Raw genomic sequence first — 27,349 nt, 5'->3', positions numbered from 1 at the left:
AAGAAGAGATAGAGAGAAATAGAGATAGAAAGATAGAAGGAATGAAAGAAAGGAGAGAGAAAGAAGAGAGAGGAAGAGGGAGAGAAAGAAGGGAGAGGAAGAAGGGAGAGGAAGGAAGGAAGGAAGGAAGGAAGGAAGGAAGGAAGGAAGGAAGGAAGGAAGGAAGGAAGGAAGGAAGGAAGGAAGGAAGGAAGGAAGGAAGGAAGGAAGGAAGGAAGGAAGGAAGGAAGGAAGGAAGGGAGAGAGAAAGAGAGAAAGAAAGAAAGAAAGAAGAGAGAGAAAGAGAGAAAGAAGAGAGAGAAAGAAAGAATGAAATACAGGAGAGAGAAAGAAGAGAGAGGAAGAGAGAGAAAGAGGGAGAGAAAGAGAAGAGAGAGAAAGGAGAGAGACAAAGAGGGGGAAAGAGAGAGAGAGAGAAGAGAGAGAGAGAAAGAAAGGAAAAAGAAAGGAGAATGAAAGAAAGAAAGAAAAGAGAACGAGTTCATTCTTTTCAAATTACAATTCAATTCTTTGTTTTTTACAGTTCAATTCAGGATTGTCTTCAAGTTCCATGCCTTTCCTGGCATGCTTTTGAAGTGGCAGGAGTGTTCCAGCTCATAGTTATTATGTCATCAATATGAAAATAATTCCATAGCCACTGATGTGAAATTGTAATTGTGGGTTTTTTTTTGCCATCTCAGAACCTCGCTTTAAGGGTACCTCACTGGATGCATGATATGCCAAACTTCAGGACCAGCTTCTGAACAGAAAACTCAGTAAGCCTTAAAACAAGCAATGAAAAAGAGGAATGCAAAAGTAAATCACTTCCTCTTTCTGTTTTTTCCTATTCCTCCATTTCTTTTCCTTAGAGCTGAGGTTTTCTCACAGCTTGTGTTGTTATAAATCTCTACAGATCATAAGATAAAAACCCTTTTCTTGCCTTGAAATGAGCTTGAAAGAACAGTAACAACACGTCTTAAACAGAATACAAAAGGCAATAGCCCTCTTCCCCCACACAAACATCCAGAGATGACAAAGGACAAAACAACAGAAACTCAGGTGGGAAGAACAAAAGGAACTTTAGGGAAGGCAAATACTTAGCTGCAAAAAAATGTGTAACAGAAAACGACAACTGGGAAAGGATCCATCCAGAGAGAGCTGGACAAGCTGGAGAGGTGGGACCAGACCAACCTCATGACATTCAACGAGGCCAACTCTAAGGTCCTGCACTTGGGTTGATGCAATCCCAAGCACAACTCCAGGCTGAGTGGAGAATGGCTGAGAGTTAGCCCTGAGGAAAAGGACCTTGGGGTCTAGGGTGCAGCAAGAGCAGTGTGGCCAGCAGGGCAGGCGAGGGGATTCTGCCCCTTGGCTCTTGCCAGACCCCACCTGGAGTACTGTGTGCAGGTCTAGAGCCCCCAGCACATGAAGGACATGGAACCGTTGGAGCCAGTCCAGAGGAGGGCACTAAGATGCTCAGAGGGCTGCAGCAGCTCTGCTATGAGGACAGGCTACAAGAGTTGGGGCCCTGCAGCCTGGAGAAGAGAAGGCTTCAAGGAGACCTTGGAGTGGCCTTCCAGTATCTGTATGGGACCTACAGGAAGGCTGGGGAGAGACTATTGACAAGGTCTTGTAATGACAGGATGAAGAGTAATGGCTTTAAACTGGGGTAAGGAGAAATAAATGAGATGTTAGGAAGAAGTTATTTGCAGTGAGGGTGGTGAGACACTGGCATAGGCCAGCCAGGGGGTTGTGGAGCACAGAATCACCCAATGTGATCTTTGATCTTTGATCACATTGGGTGATTCTGTGCTCCACAACCTCCCTGGAGGTGTTCAAGGCCAAACTGGATGAAGCCTTGAGCAACCTGTCCTAGTGGGAGGTGTTAGAACTAGATGATCTTTAAGGTCCCTTCCAACCTAAACCATTCTAGGAGTCCATGAACTCATTTAGAAGATGCTGCATCACAAGGTCATTACTTTCCCCAAACGTTAATCAATTTGCTAGGGCAGCCTTTCACTGAGCAGCTCCATCTGTAGAGTCAGGTAATCTGCTGCTGGAAACCCACAGCTTTCCACCCAGCACAATGTTTTGCTCCAGACAGCTCTGCTTTCATTGAAAGTCAAACAGCTTTTTCTCTCCATAGCAGCTTCCCAGGGATTCTGACAAAATGAAATTAGCTGCTGCCTACCTTTCTAATACATTTTGGTATCATTGCAAAACTCATCTATAAAAATCTACTGAGTTCTCTCATATTTTTTTTTCACTAGTGGACAGCTGGAAGCCAGAATTTTGCCAAGCAGAAGGGAAGTGGGAACTCTGCTTTCTGTAATGCAGTCAACAGTCCTTAATGAGGCTCAGGAATCTGAAGGCTTCAAGGTAATTCATTCCACTCTGCTAAATGGGGAATTACTGAAATAACATCACATACTTTTAGAATGTCTTCTCTCTAGGGCTCTTAAAGTGCTTCATAATAATTAATTAATTAACTAAGCCTTGTAACATGACTTTGGCATAAAGTGCTACTGTGCTCCAATCTACAAATTAATCTGCTCGTAATGAGTATGTATTATGCCAGTGGAAGAAAGGCAGCTTGTAAGCTTGCCTGCTCTTGCAGTTAATGTGGAAGAAAAAAGCAGATGAATCTGTGATGATTGCCTCTCTTCAACAGCCAGACACTAGAGGATTACTTTAAGCAACTCACCTGTAGCCAAAATAACCACCTTTGAGATAAAGCCTGGCAACCAGCAATAGACAAGGAGACATATTCAAGTTGTGCTGGGAGAGGTATAGGCTGGATGTTAAGAGGAAGATCTGCACAGAGAGAGTGATTGGCATTGGAAAGTGCTGCCCAGAGAGGTGGTGGAGTCACCATCCCTGAAGGTGTTCAGGAAAAGACTGGATGGGACACTCAGTGCCATGGTGTAGTTGATTGGACAGGGCTGGGTGCTAGGTTGGACTGGATGAGCTTGGAGGTCTCTTCCAACTTGGTTGATTCTGTGATTCTGTGAAAGACTCATTACTCCAAAATCTTACCAGATGCTGTAGCAGGACACTTCAATAAATTGACTGGTAAATAGTAGAAAATAAAATGTGCTATTTGTTTTCTTTTCTAGAGTATCATTTATGGTTATGTGATGCTCCTACAACAGGGAATAAATTTTAAAAGCTTTTTTATTATAATGGTTATTTCGAGATTCAAATGCAGCAAGTAGCAGGCTGCTTTGGAGTTAACAAATGATTCTTTCATTCAGATAGGAAGCAGAAAACAAATATTTTAGTAACTATTCTTCCAGGCTGGGGAAGGACCACTGAAACAATACAAGAGGGATGTAGACATTCTGGAGCATGACCAGAGAAAGGTCACAAGGATGATCAGAGGGCTCTGGGCTGTGATTCTGTGATTCTGTGACCTCTGCTATGAGGACAGATTGAAAGAGTTGGGGCTGTACTCTGGAGGAGAGGAGGCTCCCAGGTGACCTTATTGTGGCCTTGCAGGATCTGAAGGGAGCCTATAAAAAGGCTGGGGAGGGACTTTTTACGCTATCAGGTAGTGACAGGACAGAGGGGAATAGAGCAAAGCTGGAGGTGGGGAGATTCAGACTGGACATGAGGAGGAAGCTCTTCAGCATGAGAATAGTGAGAGGCTGGACTGGGCTGCCCAAGGAGGTAGTTGAGGCCCCATCCCTGGAAGTGTTTAAGGCCAGGCTGGATGAGGCTGTGGGCAGCCTGACTAGGGTAGGGTGTCCCTGGCCATGCCAAAGGAGCTGGAACTGTGTGGTGGAGGCACCATCCCTGGAGGTCTTCAAGAAAAAATTGGATGAGGCACTTGGTGCCATGGTCTGGTTGACTGGCTAGGGCTGGGTGCTAGGTTGGCCTGGATGATCTTGGAGGTCTCTTCCAACCTGGTTGATTCTATGATTCTATGATCCTTGCTAGATATAGATGATATACATATAGATAGATAGATAGATAGATAGATAGACAGACAGACAGACAGAGGGAAATTTGCTTTTCTAGGAAATAAAAACTATTCCATATATCTATACAGTAGGCATTTAGCATCAGGCTCCAGAGTTTCATAAGATAACCAATCTCTCCAGCAGACTTTCTGCTATAGTGACATGTGGTACTGCAATGTCTAAACATATAGAAGAATGTAATAAAGGATAGGAACTTATTTATTGTGCACAATTTAATGACATAATTGTTTGATCTACTCAGTGAATGTCAAATGTATGCACAAAACCAGAAAAGAATCCTTCCTTTCTAGTTAATGTAGTATTAAGGCTAAGGTTACCAAAGAGATGAACTTAATTTTCCTTGGTACAATTTCAACTTGCCAGCCATGACCACAGCTGAGATGGACATAGGCAGTGACTGACTTTCTACTCTGTTTCAAATGCTGTGCTCTAGAGAAGAAATTTAATTAGGTTGAGTAGTAAGTTCCCAATGTCTCTTTCTGTTAATATAATTTTCAAGAATAAACCCCAAACAGTTAGAATTTTCCCATGGTGATATGAAGGGAATGTTACACACTTAACTTGAATGTTTATTTTGATTCAACTCCCAATAAACAGGCAATTTCCATATAATACACCTGACATTTTCATTAAGAGTCTTCTGATATATTCTTCCTCAGACTGTGTTATTGAAAAGGGAAGAGAAATAGAGAAGAGGGAATCAAGAGCAGACCTTTAACTGATAGGAAAGGGTAACAGATTCAAAATGTTATAAGAAATATATACACCATGTTCACAGCTATTATAAGCAGTAACATATATGTGAAGGTGCTATGAATCAGCTTTCCACTGCTAGCAATTATTCCAATGCCATCTGTATTTAAACCTATTTTCATAGGGTCACACAGCAGGGGAAGGGTAGCCATGCACAGCATCATGGAAACAGGCCACACAGCCCACATCCATGTCATTCTCCCCAGCAGAAATGGATGTCAAGTCCACAACTACCTTCAGCTCATTCATATCTTTCAGTGCTTGCCTGACCCAGCAGACAAACTGCTTCTGTTGAGCCAGCTCCTTCAGACAGCCACGACACTTCACATTGATCCTCTGCAGCAGTCTCTTGGCACTCATAAACTCAGAGCTGATCATAGAATCAGAGAATCAGAGAATCATAGAATCAACCAAGTTGGAAGAGACCTCCAAGATCATCCAGTCCAACCTTGCACCCAGCCCTATCCAGTCAACTAGACCATGGCACTAAGTGCCTCATCCAGGCTTTGCTTCAACACCTCCAGGGACAGTGACTCCACCACCTCCCTGGGCAGCCCATTCCAATGCCAATCACTCTCTCTGCCAACAACTTCCTCCTAACATCCAGCCTAGACCTCCCCTGGCACAGCTTGAGACTGTGTCTCCTTGTTCTGTTGCTGCTTGCCTGGGAGAAGAGACCAACCCCACCTGACTACAGCCTCCCTTCAGGTAGTTGTAGACAGCAATGAGGTCACCCCTGAGCCTCCTCTTCTCCAGGCTAAACACCCCCAGCTCCCTCAGCCTCTCCTCACAGGGCTGTGCTCCAGGCCCCTCACCAGCCTTGCTGCCCTTCTCTGCACAATTCCAGCACCTCAACATCTCTCTTGAATTGAGGAGCCCAGAACTGGACACAAGACTGAAGTTGTGACCTGAGCAGTGCTGAGTACAGGGGCAGAATAACCTCCCTCATCCTACTGGCCACACTGTTCCTGATGCAGGCCAGGATGCCATTGGCTCTCTTGGCCACCTGGGCACACTGCTGGCTCATCTTCAGCTACTGTCTATCAGTAACCCCAGGTCCCTTTCTGCCTGACTGCTCTCCAGCTACTCTGTCCCCAGCCTGTAGTGCTGCTTGGAGTTGTTGTGGCCAAAGTGTAGAACCCTGCACTTGGCCTTGTTCAATCTCATCCCATTGGCCTCTGCCCACCCATCCAGCTTTTGTGTCTTGCATGCTTTAAGAGTTTCTACTATGTCCAACAACTTCTCCAGGATGCTGAAGTCACCAGAGAGGTTTAAATTCTCTCTGACACTGGCAAAAATCTTTGCAGCATCAAACGCTAAATGCATTTTGTGGCACCCTGGATCTGCTGAAACCGCTGATTGACCCAGGCACTGTCTTCTCCAGGTCTAAGCTTACATAAGTTATTTAGTTCAGTTTTTATGTCTTCAGGCTGATCTGTGTACTCCTGAAAGATTGTGTCAGCTGCAGAAAGCATCAGATTTCCAGATCTGAGATCATCACACAGCCTCTCATAGCTCTCAAAACAAGGAGAGATTAGGCTGGTGGAAATATCATCGAGGTCCAGCGCAGGAAAATTGGAGTCTTTCTCCTCTTCTGAAATTTCACCTTCCTCTGCTGCCCTTCCAGAACTGCTGGAAGATCAGGCTGTCCTTAAAACACTGTATTTTCTGGGCATATTTTTTCAGCTCCAGGCTCAAGCTGTAGTAGGTCTCTGGAGGGCTCTTTTTCACATTCACAACTTCATTTAATCTTTTTGAGTGAAAGTCTTCCTTGTCTTGAAATACCACTTCACCTACAACTCACTGCAAGATGCATTGTAGGAAATAGTACATCCAAACTGGAACATGGATATTGGTCTCTCTGTTTCCATACAGAAATGTGATTGCCAGATCCTAGGGGGGTTTTGCCTCTCTGTTTTGAATAAGCAATCACTTCTGTCTCTCTTCTAATGGGCACACAGCATTCAGCTCTCCCTCTGCAGTCAGCAGTATGGAATTGAGCTCCTCTGCTGCACAGCTTGGAGACAACCAGGTGGGAAGTGATTAGCATGAGTCAGATAAGGCTGTGAGCAAAAGAATTGACTGGTATGATTTACCGTTGCACTCTGATTCTTGCCTCTGCATAATATTTGGTTTCATTTTCCTCCAGCCTTGGTTCTAACAGCAGACAGCTGGCTCTGAAGTCCTCAGGCCCTCTTGTCTGAGGAAAGTAGTCTCATTTTTACCAGAGGCTTATGGCACTGAAATCTATTATCTCATATTCTCCTCACAACGCTTCCAAGAGAAGAAGTCCCATTACAGGAATGCTCAGTCCGAGCCAGCACAGGGAGGACATTCTTTGACTCTCTTACAAGTAGTTTCCTAACTTCCAGGCTATGATACTGTCAGCCAATAACAGATGAAGCTTGTAGCTCTAACACTTTGCATAGAGCTAGAAGCAGTGCTGGCTTGAAACTGGGGAGAGGAAAATCACTAAAAGATGAACGTTTAAAACAGAAAATCCAAAAGAGAAAGACATCAGCATGACAGAGTGGGAAGGAATGAAATTATCCTGGATGAGTGTGAAGCCAAAAATAGAACATTTTCCCATATATTGTCTCTAATACCCAATATTTAGCTACCTTCTATGGAACTTTGCCTTTTGCTCCCTGTGACCAACAACTCAGTTTGTTTTGTTTTTTTTGTTGTTGTTTTGGCTTGGGTTTTTTTGGGAGGGTGTTTGTTTGATTTCCTTTCCTTTCTCCTTTCCTTTCTCCTTTCCTTTCTCCTTTCCTCTCTCCTTTCCTCTCTCCTTTCCTTTCTCCTTTCCTCTCTCCTTTCCTCTCTCCTTTCCTCTCTCCTTTCCTCTCTCCTTTCCTCTCTCCTTTCCTCTCTCCTTTCCTTTCTCCTTTCCTTTCCTTTCTCCTCTCCTTTCCTTTCTCCTCTCCTTTCCTTTCTCCTCTCCTTTCCTTTCTCCTCTCCTTTCCTTTCTCCTCTCCTTTCCTTTCTCCTCTCCTTTCCTTTCTCCTCTCCTTTCCTTTCTCCTCTCCTTTCCTTTCTCCTCTCCTTTCCTTTCTCCTCTCCTTTCCTTTCTCCTCTCCTTTCCTTTCTCCTCTCCTTTCCTTTCTCCTCTCCTTTCCTTTCTCCTCTCCTTTCCTTTCTCCTCTCCTTTCCTTTCTCCTCTCCTTTCCTTTCTCCTCTCCTTTCCTTTCTCCTCTCCTTTCCTTTCTCCTCTCCTTTCCTTTCTCCTCTCCTTTCCTTTCTCCTCTCCTTTCCTTTCTCCTCTCCTTTCCTTTCTCCTCTCCTTTCCTTTCTCCTCTCCTTTCCTTTCTCCTCTCCTTTCCTTTCTCCTCTCCTTTCCTTTCTCCTCTCCTTTCCTTTCTCCTCTCCTTTCCTTTCTCCTCTCCTTTCCTTTCTCCTCTCCTTTCCTTTCTCCTCTCCTTTCCTTTCTCCTCTCCTTTCCTTTCTCCTCTCCTTTCCTTTCTCCTCTCCTTTCCTTTCTCCTCTCCTCTCCTCTCCTCTCCTCTCCTCTCCTCTCCTCTCCTCTCCTCTCCTCTCCTCTCCTCTCCTCTCCTCTCCTCTCCTCTCCTCTCCTCTCCTCTCCTCTCCTCTCCTCTCCTCTCCTCTCCTCTCCTCTCCTCTCCTCTCCTCTCCTCTCCTCTCCTCTCCTCTCCGTTCTCCTCTCCGTTCTCCTCTCCGTTCTCCTCTCCGTTCTCCTCTCCGTTCTCCTCTCCGTTCTCCTCTCCGTTCTCCTCTCCGTTCTCCTCTCCTTCTCCCTCTCCCTCTCCCTCTCCCTCTCCCTCTCCCTCTCCCTCTCCCTCTCCCTCTCCCTCTCCCTCTCCCTCTCCCTCTCCCTCTCCCTCTCCCCTTTCCTTGTCCTCTTCATTCTCTTTTCTTTTCTTTTCCTTTTCTTTTTATTTCTTTTCTCCTTTCTTTTATTTTACTTTTTCTTTTCTCTTTTATTTTCTTTCCTTTCCTCCCCTCTTCTTTCCTTTTCCTTTCTTTCTCCTCTTTTTATTTTCCTCTTCCTTTTCTTTTTTTATTTTTTTTTCCTCTTCCTTTCCCTTTCCTTTCCCTTTCCTTTCCTTTCATTTCTTGTTTTTATTTTGTTTTGTTTTGTTTTTCTGGCAGAAGAAGACATCATTTTTCATTTTTAAGCAGAGAGTTGCTAATTTAAGAGATGCAACCTTCAAACAGGAAAGTAATAAACCCCCATGGCCTTGCTGGTGAAAGGGATTTTAATTGCCACAAAACCACACTAAGGTTATGATTTCATTTTTTTTTTCCTATTAAAAATTGAATGAGCTAAGGCATTATGGCAAACTTAAAGCCATTGTAAATACCAGTGGGCATCTAAGCAGCAACAGAAAGGTTTGCATTGCTCCAAGATTCAGAGCTGTTTACAGGTTCAAGCCATGCCTTTAAAGAGAGTAGAAATCTGATTATGAGGGACAGCAAGCAAATAAAAAGATCAGGTCATGCCAAGGTCAACCTTTAAAAATTAAGGGGGGGAAAAAAATCATTGTTTTCTTCCAAACAAATCCTTTTGAAGATTCATTTAAAATACAGTTTTAAGCAAACAAACAAACCCACAATTATGGTTGATCCAATATAGAAACCCAATCCCATGAGAGACAATAGAAGGGAGGGCTGTATTACCATTTCTCAGCAGGATATTAAGACTTTTTTGATTTAAGGCAATTATAGCTAATACAGAATTGGATTTCAGCAGTTGCTTTTACATTGCATAGAGAGATAATAGCAGTGAACATGTTCCATTTACTCTTTCTTCTTGGCTTTTGAGCTTTGCTTTGTAGGTAGTGATTTATTTCAGATTCAGATTAGTTCAGATAAGGCATATTTGCTCTTAAATCAGTAGATAATTTGCATTGTGGAAAATTATGACAAGAGATGCAAAGAGGAATATGATTTAGAGCAGAACTCTCTGTAATTGCAGGAGTAACCGAAATGGTAGGACAGTGCTTGTGTGCCCATGTATATGTGCTGAGTGCTTGTATCTCAGGAATATATACTTTTCTTCATGTACTTTGGACTATTTAATGATTTTAAGCCCTGATACTTAACAAAGCTCTTTTGGTATTCCTTGGAGTGTGTGTCTGTCTGTCTGTCTTCTCATAGCATCTTTGCAATCAATGTGCATTTGAATTACACTTTTATTGCTATATTGTAGAATCACAGAATCAGTCAGGGTTGGAAGGCACCACAAGGATCAGCCAGCTCCTAAACCCCTGCCATGGCCAGGGACATCCTACCCAAGAGCAGGCTGCACACAGCCTCAGCCAGCCTGGCCTTAAACACCTCCAGCCATGGGGCCTCAACCACCTCCCTGGGCAACCCATTCCACCCTCTCAACACTCTCATGCTCAACAACTTCCTCCTCACATCCAGTCTGAATCTCCCCACCTCCAGCTTTGCTTCCTTCCCCCTAGTCCTATCACTCCCTGATATTGGGAAAAGTCCTTCCCCAGCATTTTTGTAGGCCCCCTTCAGATCCTGGAAGGCCACAAGAAGGTCACCTGGGAGCCTCTTCTTCTCCAGCCTGCACAGCCCCAACTCTTTCAGTCTGTGCTCACAGCAGAGCTGCTGCAGCCCTCTGAGCATCCTCCTGGCCCTTCTCTGGACACGCTTCAACACATCCACATCATTCCTGTAACAGTGGCTCCAGAACTGGATGCAGTACTCCAGGTCAGGTCTCACCAGAGCTGAGTAGAGGGGGAGAATCACCTCCCTGGCCCTGCTGGCCACACTTCTCCTGCTGCAGCCCAGAATCTGGTTGGTTTTCTGGGCTGCAAGTGCACACTGCTGGCTCATGTTGAGCTTCTCTTCCACCAGAACTTCCAAATCCCTCTCCTCAGAGCTGCTCTCCAGATAGTCACTGTCCAGCATGCATTTGTGCTTGGCATTGCCCAAGCTGGAATGTCTGCTTGAATGAACCATTTGATGAAGAAATCTCTCCATTTAATATCTTCAAATAGTTCTAAATAAACTAATAGCTGAAAAGAAAATAATCTCTCTCTTCTTATATTCTCATAGTCACCATCCCTGGAGGTGTTCAAAAAAAGCCTGGATGAGGCACTTAGTGCCATGGTGTAGTTGATTGTCTAGGGCTGGGTGCTAGGTTGGACTGGATGATCTTGGAGGTCTCTTCCAACCTGGTAGATTCTATAATTCTAAAATTGTGAAGGAGAAGGAGCCCAGAGTGATCATCACCTTATAGGCTCAGGATCTGAGAGAAATCAGGATATCTGATTTATTTTAAACTCACTTTTTCACATTATTTTCCACTGAAATATTTTTGAGCATCTATTTATCTGATAGCTCTGACAGCAGCACCTTTCTTATCTGAGCTTTAAATGAAATTTCTACATGAAGCCAGAATACAAAATGCCAATTGTCATTCCCAACCTTTAATAATAATGATTATAAGTTTTTGTTTGACTGGGGCTTTGAGTTTGTTGGGATTTTCTTGTTAAATAGAGCTACTCTGGTATTGTGCATTCTTCCTAAGTAGTTTACTAGTTGCTAGAAACAGAAGGGGAAAACTTTTTCTCTAAATGAACAAAATAGTTGTGCCAGGGTAGGTATAGGCTGGATATTAGGAAGAAGTTCTTCACAGAGAGAGTGATTTCCCATTGGAATGGGCTGCCCAGGGAGGTGGTGGAGGCACCGTCCCTGGGGGTCTTCAAGCAAAGCCTGGATGAGGCACTTAGTGCCATGGTCTGGTTGACTGGATAGGGCTGGGTGATAGGTTGGACTGGATGATCTTGGAGGTCTCTTCCAACCTGGTTGATTCTATGATTCTATGATTTTAATATTCCACATAGAATTACTTGCACTGTGGGAAGTGCAAGTGAAGTGAACTGCAATACCTTGTAGGCCCTTTATAGGGACTGGGAGAGACAAGAAAGCTGGGGAGGGACTTTTTACAAGGGCTTGTAGTGGTTGGACAAGAGGGAATTGATTGAAGCTTGAGGAGGGCATATTTACACTGGAGATTAGGAAGAAATTCTTTCCAGTGAGAGTGGTGAGACACTGGCACAGGTTGCTCAGGGAGGCTGTGGATGCTCCTTCCCTGGAGGTGTTCAAGGCCAGGTTGGATGAGGTTGTGAACAACCAAATTGAGAAGCATCCCTGTGTGTGGCAGGGGGAGTGGAACTAGATGATCTTTAAGGTCCCTTCCAACCTAAACCATTCTATGAACCATTTTAAGCGAGAGCATATGTAAGGAAAACCATAGATCAGGAATATTTTGTGGTTTATTCTTATCTATAAAAACATCATTTAAAAGCAATGCTATAGCTCAGTCAGAAATTTAGCTTGAGAAGCTTCTTGTCTATACCAACACACATAGAAATGGGCATGGACAGGGAGAAAGCTTTCATCTCAACTATCAGCAAGGTGATGTATCTCTGAAGCACTTGTGGAGCTGTGCAGAAATGTGATGCTCTAAAGTCTGCAGTGAAAATGTTTCCTTCTTACCAGGGCAAAACTGTTTGGAGACATCCTTGAACCTTCCATTAAACATCCTTTATAAATGAATTGGGGGCAAATACATTATTAATTTTCTGCTGAGCAAGAGTTATAAAGTCTGAATAGCTTCTGAATGCATCCGTCTGAGTATTAATGATATGTTCTTGGTCCTTCATCCTTCTGGGACTACAGCTGTGCTTTTGTAACAGTGCTGCCCTGCACAACCTTCTATACCCACATGTGCCATTAAGATAGAACTTGAACACAACTTGCAATTAGAGGTATCTAAGTGTGTTCTCTACCACATGGATACATTATCTATTATAGATTATAAAAGGTCAGGCAATAAAAATACTGTACTATGAAAATGGAGCAAAATCACTTGGATATAAATTCGAGTACAAACAAACAGGCAAAAAGATCATAGAATCAACCAGGTTGGAAGAGACCTCCAAGCTCATCCAGTCCAAACACTTCTAAAATACATTGATTTTAAGATTCTATTACTAGCTCCTTCTGAGTACACCAGGTATATGTAGAATAGTCTCCTAAGTTACAGACCTTGGCTGGAAAAAAATGCTTTTACACAGGACACAGCAGAAAACTTTCAAAGTGAATACAGTTGAAAAAACTTTCATGCAATACCCATAAAGTTTCCTTAGAATGCTGGGACAACCCTTTCCTTGAGTGCTGTGTCCAGTTCTGGGCCCCTCAATTCAAGAAAGATGTTGAGGTGCTGGAACATGTCCAGAGAAGGGCAACAAAGCTGGTGAGGGGCCTGGAGCACAAACCCTATGAGGAGAGGTTGAGGGAGCTGGGCCTGTTTAGCCTGGAGAAGAGGAGGCTCAGGGGTGATCTTATTACTGTCTACAACTACCTGAAGGGACATTGTAGCCAGGTGGGGGGTGGCCTCTTCTCCCAGGCAACCAGCAATAGAACAAGGGGACACAGTCTCAAGTTGTGCCAGGGTAGGTATAGGCTGGATGTTAGGAGGAAGTTCTTCACAGAGAGAGTGATTGGCATTGGAATGGGCTGCCCAGGGAGGTGGTGGAGGCACTGTCCCTGGGGGTCTTCAAGAAAAGCCTGGATGAGGCACTTAGTGCCATGGTCTGGTTGATTGGATAGGGCTGGGTGCTAGGTTGGACTGGATGATCTTGGAGGTCTCTTCCAACCTGGTTGATTCTATGATTCTATGATTCTGTGATTCAAAAGAGAGATCTGTGGGGAGCTTTTACAACTGGTTTTGAGGCATTTCTCCTCTGGTCTTGACAAGAAGTTATTTTAAAGGAGAAGTCATCTGTAGAGAATAATCTTAGTATAAAAAGAGCTAATTTTCTCAAAGACTCAATAAATTATTTGACCTTGTCTAGACTTATCATTATCTTTTTCATTATTTATCAGGGATGGAGGTGTTCAGGAATTTTACCTGAAGTATTTCTCATGTATTTCATACTTACAACACAAGGCTGGAACTTTATTAAAGTGCCTCTCTTTTGAGATTTCTTTTTCCACTTTGCAGAACGAGTTGTTAAGTGTCTCTTTGCTTGATGTGTCATAGGCTATTTAACATTTAGTTCCACATCCTGCACCGTTTTCTATGAGGCCTGTGTATTTATAGCTACTGTACTGTACCCTGATGAAGACAGATGGCTATGAAGTCAACTGAAAATTTCCATCTTCCTTTGTCCACTGGCCTTTTAGACAATGACTCATAACATCAGGTGTGCAAGAACAGTTCAAAATACTGAAATGACCACAATAGCAACACCTGGTTCTGGATGCAAAAAATAACAAATAAAAGGAAGATAATTCTTGCCTGGTAAATAAATGAATGAAATGAATCAATCATGGTTGGTCCTGCCTGACCAAGCTGATCTCCTTTTATGATCAGGTTACCTGTATGGTGAATGTGGGGCAGGCTCTGGATGCACAGCCCTGTGAGGAGAGGCTGAGGGAGCTGGGGGTGTGCAGCCTGCACAAGAGGAGGCTCAGGGCAGACCTCATTGCTGTCTACAACTACCTGAAGGAGGTTGTAGCCAGGTGGGGTTGGTCTCTTCTCCCAGACAACCAATAACAGAACAAGGGGACACAGTCTCAAGTTGTGCCAGGGGAGGTCTAGGATGGATGTTAGGAGGAAGTTGTTGGCTGAGAGAGTGATTGGCACTGGAATGGGCTGCCCAGGGAGGTGGAGTCACCATCGCTGGAGGTGTTCAAGAAAAGGCTGGCTGAGGCACTTAGTGCCATGGTCTGGTTGACTGGACAGGGCTGAGTGATAGATCAACCAGGTTGGAGGAGACCTTCAAGATCACCCAGTCCAACCTAGCATCCATCCCTAGCCAACCCCACCTGGCTGCAGCCTCCCTTCAAACATTTCATGAAACCTATGGTCTTGATGCTGATGAGGAAGCTACTCATTTTCATTTGGGTTATTTTTTCATTGGAAAAGAGAGCTAACATCAATATTACTTTGCTGCAATGGAAAAGACAAACTAAGAAGGTCACTTGAATGCCACATTTCAGAAACTTTTTTCATCCCACTGCCTGGAAAATGTTGCTGGCATAGTAGCTGTGTAATCACTTCAGTCTTCTGCCTTCTGACAAAATGTTAGCACTAGGAGGTGCTGAAATTGTTTTGGGTTGAGTACTTTAGCTGTGGCAGGATTCTTTTTTTTTTAATTATTTTTTTAAAGGGAGAAGATTCAAGGACTATTGAGAACAGCAGGGTTTGGAGTGGACTGTATTTATTTTCTTCCCAGCCTTGTTTCCTTTGTCACTTCTCAGCAGCACAATTTTGTCTCGAGCAGATCATCGTGTGGAACGACAGCACTAGGAACTTTTCTGTTTAGCCATTACAAGCACTGGGCAGAAACTTTACACTTCTGTGAGTCAGGAACTAGATGAATGACCTGAAAGACTTTTTTTTTTCAGAGCTCTGTTTTGATCATGTGTGGGAATGCAGAGTGCAGAAGAGCTGTGGGAAAGGAATGAAGAAGGATAGTAATAAGCAGGCTGAAGATGAGGCAGCAGTGTGCCCAGGTGACCATGAGACCCAATGGCATCCTGGCCTGCATCAGGAACAGTGTGGCCAGTAGGATGAGGGAGGTTATTCTTCCCCTGTACTGAACACTGGTCAGGCAAACCTTGAGTACTGTGTCCAGTTCTGGGCCCCTCAATTCAAAAGAGATGTTGAGGTGCTGGAAGGTGTCCAGAGAAGGGCAACAAAGCTGGTGAGGGGTCTGGAACACAAACCCTATGAGGAGAGTCTGAGGGAGCTGGGGTTGTTTAACCTGGAGAAGAGGAGGCTCAGGGCAGAGCTCATTGCTGTCTACAACTACCTGAAGGGAGGCTGTAGCCAGGTGGGGTTGGGCTCTTCTGCCAGGCAAGCAGCAACAGAACAAGGGGACACAGTCTCAAGTTGTGGCAGGGGAGGTCTAGGCTGGATGTTAGGAGGAAGTTGTTGGCAGAGAGAGTGATTGGCATTGGAATGGGCTGCCCAGGGAGGTGGTGGAGTCACTGTCCCTGGAGGTGTTCAAGGAAAGCCTGGCTGAGGCACTTAGTGCCATGGTCTGGTTGATTGGCTAGGGCTGGGTGCTAGGTTGGCCTGGATGATCTTGGAGGTCTCTTCCAACCTGGTTGATTCTATGATTCTCTGATATGCTAAAACATACTCTCCCCACTGCAATATATTTACTTTTCAAACTTCTGTAGAAATGAAATCTACATACAGAGGCAATATTGGTTTGTGGTTTTTTGGGGTTTTTTGGTTGGTTGTTTTTTTTTTTCACATTTCAGAAACACAGCTGCTCTAGGCAAAAAAAAATAAAGCAGCACAGCCCATTTGCACATTTCCTGTTGGCAGCAAAACAAGGATCAAATGATGAAAGCAGCAATTTGAAATGGCTTCCAAAAAAATCAGTGTATTATCACTGTGTGAGGAAATTTGGTGGCCTTACACAAAAATGAAATCTCAAAAATATATATATAATAATATAACAGAATGTTACAGGCTGCTAATAAGTACTTGGAAGTTAACCTGATATGGTCTGATTACAAATTCCAAGTCATTCACTGGAGAATACTCTGAAATACAAACTACCCCATCATCTGCTTGATCATTCATTCATAAGACCATTTCATTTGGAAGGGAATTTAGATCTGTAGTCCAAAATCCTACTAAAAGCAGAGTCAGGTCTGAGGTCAGACTGGTTGCCCAAAGGTTCATCCAGCTGGGACCTGGGAAGCTCTTTGGCACATTTATTATCTAAAGCTACTTAGTGTGCAGAACACCTTAAACTCAGGATTGTACTTAAGAACAGATGTCTTTAAGATAAGCATATAGGCTAATATAGCTAGGCCAGCTCTCAACAACAAATGAAGACATACAGACAACTTCAGAGAATAATTAATTCATATTTTTATGTAGAAATAAAATGGATTATCCAGTAGAGATACTTCATTATTATATAGATGTAGAGAAACATACTAATTAAAGGGAGGCTAAAAAGTAGGCTTTAAACTGAGAATCTAATTTTTAGCTGGCTTTATGTAGGTAAGGTCAATTTTACACTTTATTAACTATGAATTATTGCCTGTGAAGGCACTGATCACTTGAAAACACCAGTATTTAAACCTGTTCCTCTTTAATATGATGCAGGCTGTGGGCATGAATCACCAAATCATTCAGCTTGGAAGCCGCCTAAGTCTCTGTTTTAACCTCTGCTGCAAGTAGGTATGAGATCAAATTCAGACCAGGACGCACAAGACTTTAGCCAGTCAGAACCTGAAACCTCTAAGTACAGAGGCTGTACAACTCCTCCTATTCATTTTGCATGCATTAGTGAAAGGGCATTTCAGAGGCACCCAAGTGTGCTGATTCCCTTGTATGAGTCTGGGAGCTTCCTCCATAAAATTGTTCTGCAAGCACTTCTTTCTTTGTATGCTTGAGTTTGAAGTGCATTCCTTTTCTGTTTTGTGATCACTGTGTCTCTTCTCTTCCCATCACTCTGACCTTTTGCCTTGCCTACCCCACCTAAAACTTCCCCAGTTGTGTTTGGGTTTTTTTTGAGGACTCTCTCCTTACCAGTCTGTCCAGTCTGATAGAAAAGAGTGTTTCCCAACTTGAGTCAGAGGATTACATCTCTTCCAAGCAGCTGTTGACCCTTTAAGAGAGTCCATGGCTCTACAACCTCAAACCCTAATGCAAGCACCAGTTATACAAACAATTGTTGACCCCTAAGTTTTGCCAAGTCCTCCTAATGCCCATCGTTGGCAGGATCAAGTCAAACACTGTCTGAGTCTCCCTGTAGTCTTGTGTGTCAGTTACCAGCAAACTAGTGCAGGGCAAGGGATGTGATTCCTTTCACTCTGCTCTCGTCAGACCCCATCTGGAGTGCTGTGTACAGTTCTGGAGCCCCCAGCTCAACAGGGACATGGAACTGTTGGAACCAGTTCAGAGGAGGCCACCAAGATGCTCAGAGGGCTGCAGCAGCTCTGCTATGAGGACAGACTGAGAGAGTTGAGGCTCTGCAGCCTGGAGAAGAGAAGGCTTTGAGGAGACTTTGGAGTGGCCTTCCAGTGTCTGAAGGGGCCTACAGGAGGGCTGGGGAGGGACTATTGACAAGGTCTTGTAAGGACAGGATGAGGAGTAATGGATCATAGAACCATAGTCCCTGGGGCTGTTCAAGGCAAGGTTGGATGTGGCACTTGGTGCCATGGTCTAGCCTTGAGCTCTGTGGTAAAGGGTTGGACTTGATGATCTGTGAGGTCTCTTCCAACCCTGATGATACTGTGATACTGTGATAGAATCAACCAGGTTGGAAGAGACCTCCAAGATCATCCAGTCCAACCTAGCACCCAGCCCTAACCAATCAACCAGACCATGGCACTAAGTGCCTCATCCAGGCTTTTCTTGAAGACCCCCAGGGACGGTGCCCCCACCACCTCCCTGGGCAGCCCATTCCAATGCCAATCACTCTCTCTGTGAAGAACTTCTTCCTAACATCCAGCCTATACCTACCCTGGCACAACGTGAGACTGTGTCCCCTTGTTCTATTGCTGGTTGCTGGGTTTAAACTGGCAGAGGGGAGATTGAAGCTGGATGTTAGGAAGAAGTTCTTTACAGTGAGGGCAGTGAGACACTGGCACAGGTTGCCCAGGGAGGTTGTGGCTGCTCTCTCCCTGGAGGTATTCAAGGCCAGGTTGGATGAGGCCTTGAGTGACCTGTTCTAGTGGGAGGTGTCCCTGCCTATGGCAGGGGTTTGGAACTGGATAATCTTTGAGGTCCCTTCCAAGCTAAACCATTCTGTGATGCTATGATTCTATCACAGACAATAAATACTACCTTTCAGCAAACCCACATTTGTCAATGAACCCCACAACCTTTACTCCATAACAGTATTGTCTAACCTAGAGTAACTTGTTTCTGGAATTTGGAAGTCACTCACTGGCATACAAACATATTCAAAGCCATTCTAAGACAGCTTCATTGTACTGTGAGTGACAGCATTTATGCCGTCTCCACTGTTAATTAACAGTCCACCTGGAGTCCTCCTGCTTTGCTCAGCTGAGATAAAGGAAACCACCTGCCTAAAGCACTGAGTGCCTGAAGGCTTACTGGGAGAACTACATACCCTGCTCTGACAGGGTATGTAGTGATATGGCTGATTTCTTGGACACTGGAGCCATTCAGCTGCCAGTTGCTGACAAATCAGAGAGACTTGGCTTGACAACAGTAATGATGCTACACTCTCCATAGTCTCTTAACTAAAGCAATTACAACTGCTGGTTATTCACTTCCCCACAGCTTCAAATATTTGTTATTTCCATCCCAATGTCACTGTCTTCCAGCAGACCTCTCCTCAAGAAAAGACACACACTAACTGTGTTGTGTTGCAAGCTCTCATTGCTCAGCATCCATTGTATGGAGGCTGTGTTATACATGACACTATTTTGTCACAAGCTGCCACAAAGGGCAAAGGTAGTTTACAAGACAAAGCAAATGAGGTCTTTTACTATTGAATCCTTTGCAGAACATCAGATACAAAGATTTTAGCAACTGTGAGGAGACTCTGAGGGAGCTGGGTCTCTTTAGTTTGGAGAGGAGGACACTGAGGTGTGACCTCACTCGGTGCCATGGTCTAGTTGACTGGATAGGGCTGGGTGCTAGGTTGGACTGGATGATTTGGAAGTCTCTTCCAACCTGGTTGATTCTATGATTCTATGATTCTTTGATTCTAATGTTTACAAGGATGTAACAGGGTGAGTGCCAGGAGAATGGAGCCAGGCTCTGCCTGGTGATGCCCAATGACAGCACAAGGGGCAATGGGTGGAGGCTGAGGCACAGGAAGCTCCATGTGAACATGAGGAAAATGTTTTACCCTGTGAGGGTGGCAGAACATAGAAACAGGCTGCCCAAGGGGGCTATGGAGTCTCCCTCTCTGGAGATATTCAAGATGCACCTAGATGTGTTCCTGTGTGATCTGATCTAGGTGATCCTGTTCTGGCAGGGGAGTTGGACTGGATGAGCTTTAGAGGTCCCTTCCAGACCCTGACATTCTGTGAGTCTTTGAAATGACAGTAGAGTTAAAAAATAACATTTACTACATTTACTACTTGAAGAACACTTTGTGGTAATGGTGGCCCATACCTAAATCAAAAATAGGCCAGGACAACATCTGTCAGTGAGAAAGTTCATAGTATGTTTTGATGTGTGACAGTTTGGATGTTCCCTGCCCTCCCCACTCTTGTGAAATCACCCAGACTAGACTCAGCCTAGCTGGAGATTAAAGAATGAATCTTTCTATTTACAGCTTAGCACAATATCCAAGCAGGTATTTACAATCTATGCAGCTACAGACAGAAATAGACAAGGTAAAAAAAGTAATTCAGAAGCACAGCAGCCCTCCCAGAAAACAGAGTCCCTAGGAGGGGATTCCAACCACCCTTCCACCTCCTTTCCACTCCTCTCCCTTATCCCAGACTTTGCCTTACATTCAAGGTGAGTTTGGAGAATCAGCCAGGGGGTTAGAAAGCAGACAGATTAGTTACTCAGACAGCAGGTTAGAAAGAGAAGAGAGGTAGCCAGAGAGCAACTCTCTTATCTATGTTTGTATTCTTGTTTTTATCCATCTCAGCAAGCCTATGAGTGCAGTAGACATCACCACTGTTTCCTTTTCACAGCCTAGCATCTATTTCTTCTCACCAAAATATTCCAGCTAGCTTCAAACTAGGGGGGAGAAAAAAAATCCCATTGTATTTTTAACAAGTAGTCCTATTGAATGTCTTTTTCCCCATGAAAACAAAACTAAGTCTGGACTTGAAAAACCCAGAGGATAGATTTGACTATAAGACAGCAGAGAAAAAGTACAACTGGTTTAAACGACTATATTGGGTACTGGAAGCAGCATTTCTGAGTCAATAATGGGCAGATGACAAATAAGCACAATGAATCAGGCAAGGTAACCTACCCTCTGCTCCAAGCTTCACAAGTGCCTCTTGCTCCTGGTCCAAATAGTCTCAGCTCAAGGGTGAGCAGCCTGCAAACAAATTACAAGACATATAACAGGTATGGTTTCCTTAGTTGCTACTCACAGATCCACCTCAGTGCAATCACTAGCTCCCCAGGACTCTGGGCTGGGCAGTGATGAAGCAGTAGCTGGGGACAGTCTGTGACAAAAAGCCCCTATTTTGTAATACTGTGAGTACTCTCCTTGTCCCTTAGCTACACAGCTTCTTTCTGAGACTGCCACTGCTCACACAGAATTAGGGATAATAGAAGACTGGAAAACATCCTTTTCCTGCCTTTTTTTTAATTATTATTTGGCTCCATAGGACCTGCAGGGATTAAAAATTAGAGAACAGGGAGAGTTTGAAGAGAAAAGGGTTTGTGCAAAATATTGTTCATAACTCAACTATCATTTTGGTCTGGTTTGGATATAATGCAGCTGGGGGGCGGGGGGGTGTTGGTCTCTTCTCCCAGGCAACCAGCAACAGAACAAGGGGACAGAGTGTCAAGTTGTGCCAGGGTAGGTCTAGGCTGGATGTTAGGAGGAAGTTGTTGGCAGAGAGAGTGATTGGCATTGGAATGGGCTGCCCAGGGAGGTGGTGGAGTTGCCATCCCTGGAGGTGTTAAAGAAAAGCCTGGATGAGGCACTTAGTGTTGATTGGACAAGGCTGGGTGCTAGGTTGGACTGGATGATCTTGGAAGTCTCTTCCAACCTGCTTGATTCTATTCTATTCTAGTCTATTCTACTCTATTCTATTCATTTGCTAGCTAAAGATCTGCATCACTCCCTTCACTCACAGGTATTGTTGCATGTAAGCTGGCTTTAGCAAATGCAATAGTGGCACAAATGTAATCGTTCCAACTCTGATTATGTTTATGAAAGATTTATGGCACCAATTAGCTGAGCTGTGTTAAATAAACAAAATCTACTACCTAACAGCTGTAGAGCATTGACCTTGGCTGCATACAAAGTTCTCACTAAGCTCCTCTATAACTCCTCTCCTCAGCAGCAGCAATGGAGAAAGTAAGACAGAAAAAAAACTTGTGGGTGGTGAATCAGACAATTTAATCAAGTAAAAAAGCAAAGGCTGGATGTGGGAGCCTTTCACTTAGGGGCATTCTCAAAAGACAATGCTGAAGCAGTGTGGATTTAGCTAGATATTTGATTCATTTTCAAGATAACTACTTTTGTGTGTATATCCACAGATACAAAATGAAAAAAGACTTACTGAAAGATATAAATGGTATCTTGTAGAAAAAAAAGGGTTTTTTCAGAGTGTATGTACTGGAATTCTAATGGAAAACTAGTATTTTGAGACACATAAGAATCATAGACCCATAGAATCAACCAGGTTGGAAGAGACCTCCAAGATCATCCAGTCCAACCTAGCATATTCCAAGTTTTCTGTACAAAACTCTCAGACCTGGAGCTGCCAAGTCACCTGTACCACTTAAAGACCTTATGTTCCATTTACTACTCACTAACTTTACCTTGAGTAGCTTTCTCATATGCTACAACAGTAACTACTTAAAGGGCTTATGTTCCATTTACTACTCACTATACCTTGAGTAGCTTTCCCATATGCTACAGCAGTAACTACTTAAAGGGCTTATGTTCCATTTACTACTCACTAACTTTACCTTGAGTGGCTTTCCCATATGCTACAGCAGTAACTACTTAAAGGGCTTATGTTCCATTTACTACTCACTAACTTTACCTTGAGTAGCTTTCCCATATGCTACAGCAGTAACTACTTAAAGGGCTTATGTTCCATTTACTACTCACTAACTTTACCTTGAGTGGCTTTCCCATATGCTACAGCAGTAACTACTTAAAGGGCTTATGTTCCATTTACTACTCACTAACTTTACCTTGAGTAGCTCTCCCATATGCTACAGCAGTAACTACTTAAAGGGCTTATGTTCCATTTACTACTCACTAACTTTACCTTGAGTGGCTTTCCCATATGCTACAGCAGTAACTACTTAAAGATCTTATGTTCCATTTACTACTCACTAACTTTACCTTGAGTGGCTTTCCCATATGCTACAGCAGTAACTACTTAAAGGGCTTATGTTCCATTTACTACTCACTATACCTTGAGTAGCTTTCCCATATGCTACAGCAGTAACTACTTAAAGGGCTTATGTTCCATTTACTACTCACTAACTTTACCTTGAGTGGCTTTCCCATATGCTACAGCAGTAACTACTTAAAGGGCTTATGTTCCATTTACTACTCACTATACCTTGAGTAGCTTTCCCATATGCTACAGCAGTAACTACTTAAAGGGCTTATGTTCCATTTACTACTCACTAACTTTACCTTGAGTAGCTTTTCCCATATGCTACAGCAGTAACTACTTAAAGGGCTTATGTTCCATTTACTACTCACTAACTTTACCTTGAGTAGCTCTCCCATATGCTACAGCAGTAACTACTTAAAGGCTTTATGTTCCATTTACTACTCATTAACTTTACCTTGAGTAGCTTTTCCCATATGCTACAGCAGTAACTACAGTTTCCTCCCAAGCAAGCTGAACGGATACGTGTGGGAGAATTGTTTCCACTGGAGTGAGAGTGAGGCACAACTTGGCTTTAAACAGAGAAAGCCAGCAAAGAGAACAGTGTGCAAACATGCTCATGGAATTGCACTTATTACTTACATAATTGTGGAACCTGAGAGAAGTTTGGTGGCAAATACACATATAGCATTCAGTGTTCAGCATGGACAGTGGCACTAAGTACACCCTCAGCTCCATTTCTATCCAAGAGACATCCCATATGACAATATAAAGTGCATACTTTATTGCCATGTCATTTATATTTTCCCTTTCTCTTCCACCCAATTCTCACATTTTTTCCCCACACCATTATGTTTTTGAATGCCAATTCAGTCACAGACTCTTGGGGTTTATAAGCCAGGATGTTTTGGAAGACAGGAACATTGTCGAGAATTATTCAAGGACAGTCCCTCAGGGATCAGTCCTGGGACCAGGCTTGTTCAACATGTTTGTGGGTGCCATGGACAGAGGCATTGAGTACAGCCTCAGCAAGTTTGCTGATGACACCAAGCTGTGTGGTGCAGCAGACAGAGGGGAGGGAGGAGATGCCATCCAGAGGGACCTGGACAGGCTGCAGAGGTGGGCACAAGCCAACCTCAGGAGGTTCAACAAAAACAAGTGCAGGATCCTGAATCTGGGTCAAGGCAATGCCAAGCACAATTCCAGGCTGAGCAGTGACTGTCTGAAGCATGGCCCTGAGGAGAGGGACTTGGGTGTGCTGGTGGATAAGAAGCTCAACATGAGCCAGCAGCATGCAGTTGCAGCCCAGAGAGCCAACCAGAGCCTGGGCTGCCCCAGAAGAAGTGTGGCCAGCAGGTGGAGGGAGGTGATTCTCCCCTTCTACTCCACTCTGGTGAGACCTCACCTGGAGTACTGCATTCCAGCCTCTATTACAAGAAGGATGTAGACATTCAATCTGGAGAAGAGGAGGCTCCCAGGTGACCTTCTTGTGGCCTTTCAGTATCTGGAGGGGGCCTACAAAAAAGCTGAGGAAGGACTTTTCAGGATACCAGAGAGTGACAGGACTGGGGGGAATGGAGCAAAGCTGGAGGTGGGGAGATTCAGTCTGGATGTGAGGAGGAAGTTGTTGAGCCTGAGAGTGGTGAGAGGCTGGAATGGGTTGCCCAGGGAGGTGGTTGAGGCCCCGTCCCTGGAGGTGTTTAAGGCCAGGCTGGATGAGGCTGTGGGCAGCCTGATCTAGGATAGACTGTCCCTGCCCATGGCAGGGGGTTTGGAACTAGATGATCCTTGTGGTCCCTTCCAACCCTGGCTGATTCTATGATTCTATGATATAGAACTTGTTTTTTTCACTCTAGAAAATAACAAAAGACCATTACACACCATGTTCCTTCCATAATTATCCTAGAGCAGGGATTAAATTCTTATTTAATCATTCTTCTGCTCTCAATTACTGCTCTCAGCCATCTTCAACTATGTTTTCCTGGACTGTGGAGTAATTGTGCCAGAAACAATGATGCACCAAGACTGGTTCCATGTGGAGGCAAATTGGATCCAGGTAGGGTTTTTAATTAAAAGAGGCAAATAACCAGCATACAAGGGTCAATGTGACCTGGAAACAAGGCAGCCTCCTTTCACATAGTCTAGAATCTAAAGCACCATGCCAAGTGAAACCAAGCTGCCTTTACAAAATATACCTTGTTTTTTTCTTAATTGCAAAACTTCCTTGGTTTTCTGCAATATTGTGTGGGTTTGAGGCCAATCAGAGTATTTCAATGAGATTAATTTGATCATTGGCTATGAAAAGAAAAGAAAAGTAATGTCTATATTGCCCATTCGCCCTGCTGAGATGTGTGAAAACAAGAAACCATAACAAAGATAGTCAGTCTCTGCCTAGAACTGGACACAGCACTCAAGATGTGGCCTCAGCAGTGCTGAGTACAGGGGCAGAATAACCTCCCTTGTCCATCTCATTCCATCCAGAGTTTTAACTGCAGGAGGAGTTTTGGATTGCCTGGCTTATCACACTACAGTATAACAATTCTCCAGAGACCATTTTTAAACGAAAAATTCTTATTTCAGGCCAGTGGAATTTTCCCTAAAGATTTATTTATTGTCTCATAAGGGTAAAAGCTCTGCACTGAAGTTTTTGGAAGACATATGAATCCTACAAAGGCTAGCACCAGGCAACTATTGGTTTAAAGGTGAGTGTGACTGTGCTGTTTGCACCATCACTGTCACCATGGAATCATTGTCAGTGCTTCAGCTTGCACAGTCCATGGTTCAGTAATGGCCTGAGACTGAAATGGCACTGCAGGCAACATTGAGACTGCATGTTTTAGTGATGTGTCAAATAGCTCTTATCAAGGAGGTTATTTCCTCCACCCTGCAAATATCATGACATTTTTTTGTTGAGTTAGAGGGCATTTTCTTGCAGAATTATGACACCTGTTGTATTCACAAACAGTTTCTATCTCAGTGCAGCATTTTTGCCTTTTCAGTTCCAAGAAAAACACTGCAATTAGTGTTATTTCAGTGTTTATTCTGTTGCTTGCAGAAACATTTGCAGTTTAAATTCATGACTGTGCAACCTATGTAGTTTATTTCTTCTTAACAGGTGATATTTTTCTCCTTAGAAAATAATTACCTTTGAAAAAGCTCAGGACTCTCAAATTTAAGGCTGTGCATAGAAATGTTGGTGTTCAGCTTTTATTGTGAGACTGGACATTTGCATTAGTATAATAATATTTTCTCATCATGTAAGGTGCTTTTATTTGATAGGTGGCCACCTCCTGGCAATGTTAATTTCTTCATCAATGTGATTCATTAGCCATATACATCCTTGTTATATTCACAGTACAGAATCTGTACTGATTACTTAAAATCCCTATTACACTCCCATTATTATTATTTTAGTATAGGATGGTACTTTAAAAAGCAACTGGCTTGTTTCTGAATCTAGAAATCACTAAATAATGAATTGAAATGGCTGGTTTTGAGAGCCATTCCAGGCTCAAGAATTGTGAGCTCTAGGCTGGATGTTAGGAGGAAGTTGTTGGCAGAGAGAGTGATTGGCATTGGAATGGGCTGCCCAGGGAGGTGGTGGAGTCACCATCCCTGGAGGTGTTCAGGCAAAGCCTGGATGAGGCACTTAATGCCATGGTCTAGATGAATGGGCAGGGCTGGGTGCTAGGTTGGACTGGATGATCTTGGAGGTCTCTCCCAACCTGGTTGATTCAATGATTCTACGATTCCTTGCTTGTTTTCCCATGATGTACTTACATGGTAGGTTAAAAAAAAATACATAAAAGATTTAAGGATAAAATTACTTCAGATTTAGATTATCATATTCATTTTCAGGCTGGATGGGTGAGCAGAAGCCAATGGGATGGGATTTAACAAGGCCAAGTGCAGGGTCCTATACTTAGGGCCACAACAACCACAAGCAGCACTACAGGCTGGGGACAGAGTGGCTGAGAGCAGCCAATAGAAAGGGACCTGGGGGTGCTGGTAGAGAGTAGCTGAAGATGAGGCAGCAGTGTGCCCAGGTGGCCAAGAGAGCCAATGGCATCCTGGCCTGGATCAGGAACAGTGTGGCCAGTAGGACAAGGGAGGTTCTTCTGCCCCTGTACTGAACACTGGTCAGGCCACACCTTGAGTGCTGTGTCCAGTTCTGGAGCCTCTACTGCAGGAGAGGTATGGAGATGCTGGAGTGTGTCCAGAGAAGGGCCACGAGAATGCTCAGAGGGCTGCAGCAGCTCTGCTGTGAGCACAGACTGAAAGAGTTGGGGCTGTTCAGTTTGGAGAAGAGAAGGCTCCCAGGTGACCTTCTTGTGGCCTTCCAGAATCTGAAGTGGGCTACAAAAAAGCTGGGGAGGGACTTTTTAGGCTGTGTGGTAGTGACAGGACTGGGGGGAATGGAGCAAAGCTGGAGGTGGAGAGATTAAAAGTGGAGGTGAGGAGGAAGTTGTTCAGAGAGTTGGTGAGAGGCTGGAATGGGTTGCCCAGGGAGGTGATTGAGGCCCCATGGCTGGAGGTGTTTAAGCCCAGGCTGGATGAGGCTGTGGGCAGCCTGCTTTAGGGTAGGGTGTCCCTGGGCATGGCAGGGGGGTTGGAATTGGATGATCCTTGTGGTCCCT

The 27,349-nt window shown here is 44.0% G+C and overlaps 1 long non-coding RNA gene across 1 annotated transcript in view; it reads right to left on the bottom strand.

Annotated features, from left to right (window-relative positions):
* Positions 1-4,544: 4,544 nt before the first annotated feature.
* Positions 4,545-27,349, bottom strand: part of LOC135181026 (uncharacterized) — a 133,704-nt gene continuing 110,899 nt past the window's right edge. Inside the window, exons 3-4 of the long non-coding RNA XR_010304653.1 lie at positions 20,651-20,719; positions 4,545-5,085 (exon numbers count right to left, since the gene is read on the bottom strand). This is a non-coding gene — a long non-coding RNA (uncharacterized LOC135181026). The remainder of the gene's footprint in view (positions 5,086-20,650; positions 20,720-27,349) is intronic.

The sequence above is a fragment of the Pogoniulus pusillus genome, chromosome 14, assembly GCF_015220805.1.
Source record: "Pogoniulus pusillus isolate bPogPus1 chromosome 14, bPogPus1.pri, whole genome shotgun sequence".
In the NCBI taxonomy this organism is placed as follows: Eukaryota; Metazoa; Chordata; class Aves; order Piciformes; family Lybiidae; genus Pogoniulus; species Pogoniulus pusillus.
Note: the sequence above shows the minus strand (reverse complement) of the source record. Positions and strands in the feature narration are given on the sequence as shown.